The 12,404-nt window shown below is 41.3% G+C and overlaps 1 protein-coding gene and 1 pseudogene across 5 annotated transcripts in view; one reads left to right on the top strand and one right to left on the bottom strand.

The window, feature by feature from the left end:
- Gatad2b (GATA zinc finger domain containing 2B) overlaps positions 1 to 12,404 on the top strand; it is a 73,670-nt gene that overhangs the window by 16,526 nt on the left and 44,740 nt on the right. The window lies entirely within an intron of this gene.
- Positions 8,038 to 8,136, bottom strand: LOC125360342 (annotated as a pseudogene).

Genomic DNA, 12,404 nt, shown 5'->3' on the forward strand with positions numbered 1-12,404 from the left:
TACTTCTTTATTTTTTGGTTTTTTTTTGTTTTGTTTTTGTTGCCAGTCCTGGGGCTTGAACTCAGGGCCTGAGCACTGTCCTTGGCTTCTTTTTGTTCAAGGCTAGCACTCTGCCACTTGAGCCACACCGCCACTTCTGGCTTTTTCTATGTATGTGGTGCTGAGGAATTGAACCCAGGGCTTCATGTATACGAGATGAGCACTTTACCACTAGGCCATATTTCCATCCCCTTATTGTTACACTTCTATGCTTATTTACAATGTGTCACTCATTTTCACCTTCCCATTACTTGCTCTTCCTTCAACTTCCCCTTCCTCTTTTTTTTTTAAATGCTTTATTATTATTATAGAAGTGATGTACAGAGATTACAATTACATGAGTCAAGGTAATAAGTGCATTTCTTTTTATTTTCTTTTTTTTTGGCCAGTCCTGGGGCTTGGACTCAGGGCCTGAGCACTGTCCCTGGCTTCTTTTTGCTCTAGTCTAGCACTCTGCCGCTTGAGCCACAGCGCCACTTCTGGCCATTTTCTGTATATGTGGTGCTGGGGAATCGAACCCAGGGCCTCATGTATATGAGGCAGGCACTCTTGCCACTAGGCCCTATCCCCAGCCCTTCTCTTTTGTTTTGACAGTCCTGGGGTTTGAGCTCAGGGCCTGAGCACTGTCCTTGGTTTCTTTTTGCCCAAGGCTAGCACGCTACCTCTTGAACCACAGAGCCACTTGTGGCTTTTTCTGTTTATGTGGTACTGAGGAATCAAACCCATGGCTTCATGCATGCTAGGCAAGTACTCTACTACTAAGCCACATTCCCAGCTCAGTACATTTCCTTTTGTAGTGCCTTCTGTTCCCTCATTCTCTCCCAGTCTCTCCCTCCTGTCTCAATCCATGAGTTATATATTACTTTCATCAATGTTTAGTGAGTTCCACTGATGTAGCTTTCCACCCTTTTTTCCTTGAGTTCTGTGCTGAAAGATACAAGAATACACCATACAATAAGATAAAGACAGAATTATCAAAAACTAAAAACTAAAAAAAAGTCTTTTGTTTCCAGTTCTTGGAGTTGGTTTCAGTATGTCTGTTATTTTACATAAAAATGATGAAAAGGCACTTTGTCATTGCGCCTTTGTGTTTATCTCCTAAGATAACCTCTTTGGTCCCACTGTGCGTGAATATCTAGACTCCTGTATAATTTGTCATATCCCCATGCACTTTAGATCTAACTTCTGTATATCAGAGACAGCATGGGCCAGTTGTCTTCTTACCTTGTTGGCTTACCCCACTTAACATGATTTGTTCTAGTTTCATTCATTTCTCTGCAAATGACATTATTTTATTCTTTCTAATGGCTTTGTAAAATTTCATGGTATAGGGCTGGGAATATGGCCTAGTGGCAAGAGTGCTTGCCTTGTATACATGAAGCCCTGGGTTCAACTCCCCAGCACCACATATATAGAAAATGGCCAGAAATGGCGCTGTGGCTCAAGTGGCAGAGTGCTAGCCTTGAGCAAAAAGAAGCCAGGGACAGTGCTCAGGCCCCGAGTCCAAGCTCCAGGACTGTCAAAAAAATTTTTTTTTCATGTTATATAGGTATCACTTTTTTTGTATCTACTCATCTATTGTGGGGCATCTGGGCTGTTTCCATATCTTAACTATTGTAATTCCCCTTCCTCTTCTTTCACACTTGTTAACAGTTTTTTTTTGTGTGTGTGTGTGTGTTTTTTGCCAGCCCTGGTGCTTAAACTCAGTGTCAGGGCACTGTCCCTGAGATTCTTTTGCTCAAGGCTAGCTAGCACTCTACTGCTTGAGCCACAGCCCCTTTCAAGCTTTTTTTGTTTATGTGATACTGAGGAATCAAACCCAGAGCTTCGTGCATGCTAGGCAAGCACTTTACAACTAAGCCACATCCCAGCCTCTTTTTACAGTTTATTCTGCACTTTTTACTACTTGAGTCTAAGTGTGAAATAATCTAACCAAAAGCTAAAATTCTACTTTAAGAAACATCTATTGTATTTGTTGTGTCTTTAATTACCCTCATTCTAACCATTGTAATTGCTTGCCCTACCTAACTCATTTAATACCTTATGTATAATTAATTTATTAGTTTATTTTGTCAATCATGGGGCTTGAACTCAGGGCCTGGGTGCTGTCCCAGAGGTTTTATTTTTTTGTTCAAGGCTAGCTCTCTACCACTTTGAACCATGGCACCACCTCTGGTTTTCTGGTGGTTAATTGGAGATAAGAGTCTCAGACTTTCTTGCCCAGGCTGGTTTTGGTTTTGAGTCATGATCCTTAGATCTCAGCCTCCTGAGTAGATAGGATTACAGGTATGAGCCACTGGCACCTGGTATATACAGTTTTAAGTGGTTGGAAAAAACTAAGATGGTTTTACAATGTTTGAAAATTATATGAAATTCAGTTTTCCATGTTCATTAAGACAATTTTATTGGTAAGAATCATGTTTGTTTGTTTATATATTATGTATGGCTGCTTTCTAACTGTTAGACTTAATAGTTAAAACAAATACGATAAAGTACCCAAAGCCTAAAATATTTATTGTTTAGCTTTTTTTTCAGTTCCAGACCTGGGCTTATACTCAGTACCTGATGCTCATTGGTAGCACTCTACCAACTAAGCCACACCTACTGGCTGTTTGTTTTTATAGAGGTGTACAGAGAGGGGTTACAGTTACATAAGTCAGGTAGAGAGCACATTTCTTTTTGGACAGAGTGACCACTTCCCTTGTTCTCTCCCAGTTTGTCTTTTTTTTTTTTTTTTTTTTTTTGCCAGTCCTGGGCTTGGACCCAGGGCCTGAGCACTGTCCCTGGCTTCTTTTTGCTCAAGGCTAGCACTCTGCCACTTGAGCCACAGCGCCACTTCTGGCTGCTTTCTTTAACCAGTTTGTCTTTTTGTAGAGCATTTCAATCTGTGATGCAGATGAATTATGGTCCTAGATGAATAATTCTGTAACTGGACAAGTGAACTGTTAATTTAGTATTCTTGTAATGAGTTGAACATAGTTATCCATAAGTTGTGCTTTTGGACATTTAAAAAAAAGGGGGGGGGCTGGGAATATGGACTAGTGGCAAGAGTGCTTGACTCGCATACATGAAGCACTGGGTTCGATTCCCCAGCACCACACTTATAGAAAACGCCAGACGTGGCGCTGTGGCTCAAGTGGCAGAGTGCTAGCCTTGAGCAAAAAGAAGCCAGGGACAGTACTCAGGCCCTGAGACCAAGGCCCAGGACTGGCAAGCAATAAATAAATGAAGGAAGGAAGGAAGGAAGGAAGGAAGGAAGGAAGGAAGGAAGGAAGGAAGGAAGGAAGAAAGGACTGGGAATATGGCCTAGTGGCAAGAGTGCTTGCCTTGTATTCATGAAGCCCTGGGTTCGATTCCTCAGCACCACATATATAGGAAATGGCCAGAAGTGGCACTGTGGCTCAAATGGCAGAGTGCTAGCCTTGAGCAAAAAGAAGCCAGGGACAGTGCTCAGGCCCTGAGTTCAAGGCCCAGGACTGGCCGAAAAAAAAGGAAAATAAGTCAGTTAGGTAATTTGACTTAAGGAAGTTTCAAAGTAATTGTCCAGTAGTAATCTTCTCTTGTTTAGCAAGTCTAAATCTAATGCATTTCCCCCTATGAATATCCAATTCTCATTTCACCTAGGAGATTTGCCAGTTTTAAATACCTACTAGAGTCATGTGGTTTGAGATTGGTATCTTGATACTTTATTGGCTATATTTCTCACAATTTTCAGCAAACCAGTAATAGTTTAGAGAACTATTTTTATCTTTTTTTTTCTTTCCAGTCCTGGGGCTTGAACTCAGAGCCTGAGCACTGTCCTTGGCTTCTATTTGCTCAAGGCTAGCACTCTGCCATTTGAGCCACAGTGCCACTTCTGGCTTTTTCTGTTTATGTGGTGCTGAGGAATCGAACCCAGGGCTTCATGTATACGAGGCGAGCACTTTACCACTAGGCCATATTCCCAGCCCTTTCAATAATATTTAATATTAAAGAAAATTATTTAACTTGGGCTGTATATAAAAGTAATGACAATTTAAATCCAGTATAGTGAAGTTGGGTGTGTGTGTGTGTGTGTGTGTGTGAGAGAGAGAGAGAGATGCTGGAGGATCAAATTTATGACCTTGTGCATGCTGGAGAAGCAAATTACATATATATGTGTGTGTGTTATTTTTATTTATTTATTTTGCAAGTCCTCGGGCTTAAACTCAAGGCCTGGGCTCTGTCCCTGAGCTTCTTTTTCTCAAGGCTTGAGCCACAGCACCACTTCTGGCTTTTTCTGTGTATGTGGTGCTGAGAAATCAAACCCAGGGCTTCATGCATGCCAGGCAAGCACTCTAACACTAAGCTACACTCCCAGCCCCCTATAAAGATGTTTTATTGTGACATTTTCATACATGATAGAATGCCTACCTGGAAAACAAAAAGGCCTGACTGAGTTCAAACCTAGTACTAAAAATAAATAAATAAATAAATAAATAAATAAATAAATAAATCCCAACAAGGTATTTAGTGGCAAGACTGTAATCCCAGCACTTGGGAGGCTTAAGCAGGAGCACTGAGAGTTTAAGACCACCCTAGGCTTCATGGTGATGAGACTTCAATTAAAAAAAAAAAAAAGCAATAGTTGTTAGGCAGTGGTAGCTTATACTTGTAATCCTAGCTACTCAAGACACACATCTGAGAATGGAAATTCAAAGCCAGCCTAGACAGGAAAGGCCAGAAGACTCTTATCTACCAAAATAGCTTGAAATGAAGCTCTGGCACAAGCAGTAGAGTGGTAGCCTTGAGCACAAAAGCTCAGGGACAGTGCTAGGCCCTGAGTTCAAGCCCCAGGACTAGTGCAGGTGTGCTCATGCACATGTACAGACACACATACACACACACACACACAAAACACATAACACAGCAGTAGTGAGGAAGTGATTTGTCTCCCTGTCCCCAAGATGCTTTGATTCTGTACATCATTTCTACCAGCATTGATATAAGGAAATGCTACTAGTTTTTTGGTGTTTTTTTTTTTTTTTTTTTTTTTTTTACCAGTCCTGGGGCTTCAACTCAGGGCCTAAGCACTGGCTTCTTTTTGCTCAAGGCTAGCGCTCTACCTCTTGAGCCATAGAGCCACTTCCTGCTTTTTCTGTTTATGTTCTAAGGAATCGAACCTATGGCTTCAAGCATGCTAGGCAAACACTCTACCACTAAGCCACATTTCCAATCTCAGCCTTTTCTGTTGATGTGGTGCTGCGGAATTGAACCCAGGGCTTCATGCATACTAGGCAAGCACTCTATTGCTAAGCCACATTCCCAGCCCCCAAATATATTCTTTAAAAAAATGTTTTTGCTTTTTTTTCCAGTTCTGGGGCTTGAACTCAGAGCCTGAGCACTGTCCCTGGCTTCTTTTTGCTCAAGGCTAGCACTCTGCCACTTGAGCCACAGCGCCACTTCTGGCTTTTTCTATATATGTGGTGCCGAGGAATAGAACACAGGGCTTCATGTATTCCATGAAAGCTCTCTATCTCTAGACCATATTGCTAGCGCCTATTCGCCTCCCTTCCCCCAAATATATTCTTTAAATGTATTTTAAAAGTATTTATTAGCTGAGCACCGGACCTACTCAAGAGGCTGAGATTTGAGGATCGTGGTTCAAAGCCAGCCGGGCAGGAAAGTCTGTGAGACTCTTATCTCTACCAGAAAACTGGAAGTGGTGCTGTGGCTCAAAGTGGTAGAGAACTAGCCTTGAGTGGGGGGGAAAAAAGCCCAGGAACAGCACCCAGGCCTGGAGTTCAAGTCCCATGACTGAAAAAAAAAAAGTTAATTAGTTTTAACTCTACTAAAATACATATAACATCTTGAGTATTTCCAAGTATAATAACATTAAGAACCTTCACATTATTACATAACACTCACTGCTGTCCATCTCTACAACTTTTTATCATGCAAATCTGAAGCTTTCAGCTGGGTGTAAGTGGTTTACCCCTGTAATCCTAGTTACTCAGGAGGCTGAGATCTGTAGATTAACCTCCCAGAAACTGTGGCTTGAGCTGTGGCTCAAGTGCTAGAGCACTAACTTTGAGTACAAAAGCTGAAGGCCAGGGGCTGGGAAAGTGGCTTAGTGGGAGAGTGCTTGCCCAGCATGCATGAACCCCTGGGTTTGATTCCTCAGCACCACATAAACAGAAAAGGCTGGAAGTGGTGCTTTGGCTTAAGTGGTAGAGTGCTAGCCTTGAGCAAAAAGAAGCCAGGGATAGTGCTGAGACCCAGAGTCCCAAGCCCCAGGCCTGGCAAAAAAAAAAAAGCTGAAGGACAGCATTCAGGCCTGAGTTCAAGCCCTAGCACTGGTACAGGTGTGCAAAAATGAAAACAGAAAAACAAACCCTGAAGCTCTCCTGTCATTAAACAATTCTGCATTTCCCTCGGGAATTTTACCATTCCAAATCATGTAAGTGGACCCACAATATTTGTCTTTTTTGATTGACTGACTTCTCTTTGCACAATGTCTTCCAGGTTTTATCCATGTTACAACATGGGTTTGAATTTCCTTCCTTTTTAAGACTGAATAGTACTGAAAAAGTTTTGTCAAATAATCATCTCTACCCAGAAATATTTTTTTATGTTTCTTCCTAGTCACCATCATTCCCATTTCTAGAGGGGAACCATTGTTCTAACTTCATCCATCCATCCATCCATCCATCCATTCATTCATTCATTCATTCATTCATTTATTTATTTATTTATTTATTTATTTATTTATTGCCAGTCCTGGGGCTTGAACTCAGGGCCTGAGCACTGTCCCTGGGCTGCTTTTGCTCAAGGCTGGCACTCTACCACTTGAGCCACAGTGCCACTTTTGGCTTTTTCTGTTTATGTGGTACTGAGGAATCAAACCCAGGGCTTCATACCATGCTAGGCAAGCACTCTACCACTAAGCCACCTTCCCAGCCCTCAGTCTCAGCTTTCTTGCTCAAGGCTGATACTCAACCACTTGAGCCACACCTCCATTATGGCATTTTTGCTGGTTAATTGGAAGTGAAGTCTCACAGATTTTTCTGCCCTGTTTAGCTTTCACCCACAAACCTCTAGATCTCACCTTCCTGAGTGTTATAGCTAGATTATAGTTGTGAACCACTGGTGCCCAGCTGCAGGAAAGAGTAAGCCTTTTGTTGTTGTTGTTGATTGTTGTGGGGCTTGAGTCAGGCCTGGTTGTCTGTCCCTGAGCCCCTTTCTGCTCACGGTCCCCAGTGTCACTTCCAGTTTTGAGTGGTTAATTGGAGATAAGAGTCTCATGGTCAACTCTTCTGCCTGTGCTGGCTTCAAAACACAATTCTCAGATCTCAACCTCCTGAGTAGCTAAGGTTTCAAGTGTGAGCCACTGGGGCTTGGAATATGGCCTAGTGGTAAAGTGCTTGCCTAGTGGTAAAGCCCTGGGTTTGATTCCTCAGCACCACATATATAGAAAAAAGCTGGAAGTGGAGCTATGGCTCAAGAGGTAGAGTGCTAGCCTTGAGCAAAAAGAAGCCAGGGACAGTGCTCAGGCCCTGAGTCCATGCCCCAGGACTGGCTACAAAAACAAAACAAATAAAACAAGTGTGAGGGCTGGGAATATGGCCTAGTGGCAAGAGTGCTTGCCTCCTACACATGAAGCTCTCGGTTCGATTCCCCAGCACCACATATATGGAAAACGGCCAGAAGGGGCGCTGTGGCTCAGGTGGCAGAGTCCTAGCCTTGAGCGGGAAGAAGCCAGGGACAGTGCTCAGGCCCTGAGTCCAAGGCCCAGGACTGGCCAAAAAAACAAACAAACAAGTGTGAGCCACCAGCGCCTGGCTTTTTTCTTTTTCTTCTTCTTCTTCTTCTTCTTCTTCTTCTTCTTCTTCTTCTTCTTCTTCTTCTTCTTCTTCTTCTTCTTTTTTTTTTTTTTTTAAAGTTGTGCTGGTTGGGGTTTGAATTCAGGGCTTCATGTTTACTAGACAGACACTCTACCACTTGATCCATGCACCACCCTTAAGGGTAAACTTTATTTTTAATACTATGGATTGCTTCACAATGCATGTCATTCTTGAGCCGGGACCATGCTTCTTTGTATCATTCCAATTTTAGTATATGTGTTGCTGAAGCAAGCACAAGGTAGTTTTTTTGTTTTTTTTTTCTTTTTCTTTTTTGTGCTGGTGTTGAGTGCCGTCCCTGAGCTTTTATGTTTCAGGCTAGTGTTCTACCATTTGAGCCACAGCTCTCCTTCCAGCTTTTTTGGTAGTATTTGGAGATAATCTCATATGCTTTTCCTCTTCATGGGCTGTCTTCAACCCTTAGATTTCAGCCTCCATTGGAGTTGGATTACAGGCATGAGCTACCATGACCCCCCCCCCCCCCAGGGTAAACTTCTTAAGGTAAATATTTATTGTTTGGTAAAGTGATAATCCTTTTGCCTGGTATTCCAAGTTCAGATGACATTTCTATCATAAAAGTAGCACCCCTTTCCTAGAGATTCCATGAGTTCCTTAAGGCTGATAGACAAATCTTAGTTAATAGACAGCCAGAAACCCCCTCTCCCCCACCAGGTGAAATGCAGACCAAGCAGATTGTTTAGGCATAACTTCAAAGCACATGATCCACTTACTATGTCTCTGTAAAGAGAGAGAGTTCCTGGCAAGTGCTGGATAAGGTGGGTCCATGTTGATGACAAATGCTTAGTTGTATATCTAACTAGAAGTAATGAATATTCAGAATTTCCCCGCTGGAATATCCAGTCCATCATTTCTGATTTTTATCTTTTTGACCATTTGCAACCTAATTGGCACAAACAGAAATGTATTAGTATAACTGGCCCTTTACAGTCTTGACAATTCTAGATGAGTTATTTGCTTTGATCCTGAAAAGTCCCTTTACCTATTATTTATCAGCTTGGTCATTTTTTCCTAGATCTCTCATTTTTAGCCTTTGGGGTATCTGTACCAAACTAGGTCTTGTTACCTATTTTCTTATTGAATTTTACTCGTGGCTAGGTCCCTTTGATTAGACTGAAGGGATTCTGCCCTATTTTAAATAATATAATTATTTAATAATTATACTAAATGTGACTTGTTTTTACCTTGAAATTACTTAGTTTTTGATAGATGTTATATAATATGTGGTAGAGAATTCACAATCAGAGAAACAATTTACAAGCAGGGCTCATGCTTGTAATCCTAGCTACTCAGGAGATGAAGATCTGAGGATCCTATTGACAGTCTAGATATTTATAAGCTTAAAAAAATTACCTTTTTTTTTTTTTTTGAGGATAAGGATGCTAGTATTGGGGCTTGAACTCAAGGCCTGGACGCTGTTCTGAGCTTTTTGCTCCAGCTTTTTTCATTTTATTGGTGCTTTTTTTCTTTTAATTGGTGCTAATGGACTGACTGACTGGCTTTGAACCTCAATTTTTAGATCTCAGCCTCCTGTGTAGCCTTCATTATAGGCACCTAACTTAGTCTCTTTTTTCTTACAGTGGATAGTTATATGATTGTCCTGAAATTCTGATGAATGGATATCAAGGTCAAGTCAGGACAGCAGGCCATATTCCAGAATAATTTCTAATTGTAGATAATATTTTTATTAAGTAAGTAATTATATCTAGTCCTAGCATAGCCTGTTATCTATAGGAATCAAGCGTGGTAATTATTAAGGTAGAGGATAGATTTAAAGATTTCTATTTTTTAATTTTTTTTGGCCAGTCCTGGGCCTTGGACTCAGGGCCTGAGCACTGTCCCTGGCTTCTTTTTGCTCAAGGCTAGCACTCTGCCACTTGAGCCACAGTGCCACTTCTGGCTTTTTGGTGGTTAATTGGAGATAAGAGTCTCACAGACTTTGCTGCCTGGCCAACTGCCATCCTCAGATCTCAGCCTCCTGAGTAGGAAGGATTATATGTAAGCCACCAGTGCCCAGACTATCCTATTTTCTTACCTTAAATTCTCCTTTTTTCTCTTGTGGTTGGAGGACTTAAGACTGAGTAAAACTTCAGTATACAGAGGGTAGCAGTTTTTGTTTTTACATTGTTTGTAACTTAGGATAAAGATAAAGATTAACCCTTACGGAAGTGAAAGATGAACCCTTATAGTAAAATGTCTGAAGCTCTAAATTAAGCTATTTATAGACTCACTAAAAAGGAGAAAGACACTGACTGACTTGGCAATAGAAAAATGCCAGATCAAAATAAATATGTTTAAAAAATTTGTGGCAGTAATCGTCTGACTACTTTTCTCTATAGTACTTAGTGACAGGTTTTAGCACAAGTAGATGTTAAGAGGTGAGTTTTATTGTCAAATAACTGAACATTGTGATTTGCCTAGTTAGGAGGATCTCCTTGTGAGGCCAGCCCTGGTCAAAAATATACCACCTTGGACCTGGCGCTTTTGGCTCACACCTGTAATCCTAGCTATTCAAGAGGCTGAGATCTGTATTCAGATTGTGGTTCAAAGCTAGCCTGAGCAGGAACACCTATGACACTCTTATTTCTGATAAACTACCAAAAAGCCAGATGTGGAGCTATGGCTCAAGTGGTAGGTACAATGCTAGTCTAGAGCAAAAGAAGCTCAAGGGCAGCACCCAGGCCCTGAGTTTAGGCCTCAGGTTTCATGCCACGCACAACACACACAGCCCTTTGTCAGAAAAATAACTAAAATAGAAAAGGGCTAGAGTGTGGCTCGAGATTGGTAGTGCTTGTCAAGCAAGTGCAAGGCTAATACCACTCCCCCCACCCCACCCCCCAAAAAAGGTTAAGTACTTATCATCCTGGACTAATAGCTTGCTGCTGATACAAGGATGAAAACAAATTAAGAATTTAGGTCTGCCCTAGTTGGGTATCTTATAAACTGTTAGAGCTGCTTTGCCTTTTAGAAGAGATAATTTATAATTTTTTAGGTGTAAAATACTAATTTAATGCTGGAGGTGACTTTTCCATATCTCTATTCAGGAGTAGGCAGTGGAACTTTTAAGTGCTCCAAGTGTGAAAGTAAACTCACAAAAAGACTAACCTAGAAACAACATGTGTCACATGAAAGATAAAATATTTGCTGTAATTTACTTCTCTGTTCCTATACAGTGAGAGGGCACTATAACTTCCTAAAAATATTTATTTGCAATATTTGATTCAATAGAAGTCTTCTGACTTTTACAACAATCTTAGGTCCTGTCAACCTTTAATAAGTGAGCACATTAAGAAGTACTGTTTGGGGCTGGGAATGTGGCTTAGTGGTAGAGTGCTTGCCTAGCATGTGTGAAGCCTTGGGTTTGATTCCTCAGTACCACACAAACAGAAAAAGCCAGAAGTGGTGCTGTGACTCAAGTGTAGAGCACAAGAAGCTCAGGACAGTGCCCAGGCTGAGTTCAAGCCTGGCAAAAAAAGAGAAAAAAAAACAAAACAGTATTACTTGGAGGGGTTGGAGGCGAAGATAGGTAGTAGAGCATCAGCCAGTGAACAAAAGAGTTTGATACTGAGTCCCAGACTCTGAGAAACAAAAAGTGCTACTTTGAGAGAAATGCTGTTCCCTTTTTGTTGTTGTTGTTGTTAGTTGTGGGGCTTGAACTCAGTGCCTGGGCACTGACCTTGAGCTCTTCAGCTCAAGGCTAGCACTGTAGCCCCACTTCTGGTTTTCTGATGGTCAATTGGAGATAAGAGTCTCACAAACTTTCCTGCCTAGCTGGCTTTGAGTTGGCTTTGAACCTCAGTCCTCAAGATTACAGGCTCTCAGCTTTGCTCCCTTTTTTATGTACTTATTGCAGTGGGGACATGGAACCTTAAGCCTGACACAAGCTAAAGCAAATGAACTCCCATCTCCCATCCCTTTCCTAATTTAAATGTTCTCAGAACTGGGAGTCTCCTTTCTTCTAGCTATTAGTGTAATGCTGAGTCCATATTTCTACTTTATAAGGCAGTGAACTTAGTTTCTATTGATTTTTTCCCCCAAATTTTAATAATAGAAATCTTCTCAGACAGCTGTAGACTTTCAGTCTACTTACACTGGTTTGTTTTAACTCCCAAGTGATTGAAAACTGAGCTTTTTCCCTTTGCTATAGGAGTTATTTCATGTGAGCATGTCACCTTTTTCCAGTATATTGGTTTGATGTAATTCCTAATTTGTATATCAGATTTGGAAAAGTGAAAAAGATTTTCATTGTGCAGCTACTTGATTGAATGGTTTGCCATTTCTAAATTTGTAGAAAAATTAATCTTCGAAGAATTGGCCTCTCCTTTTGATTATTTATTTATTTTCTCAGTTGTGGGGCTAGAACTCTCTGCCTGGGCATTGTCCCTGAGCTCTTCAGCTCAAAGCTAGCTTTCTACCCCTTGAGCCACAGTGCCACTTCGAGAAGTTTTCTAGTGGTTAATTGGATATAAGAGTCTTATGGACTTTCCT

The sequence above is a fragment of the Perognathus longimembris genome, chromosome 11 (genome assembly GCF_023159225.1).
Source record: "Perognathus longimembris pacificus isolate PPM17 chromosome 11, ASM2315922v1, whole genome shotgun sequence".
NCBI classification, from domain to species: Eukaryota; Metazoa; Chordata; class Mammalia; order Rodentia; family Heteromyidae; genus Perognathus; species Perognathus longimembris.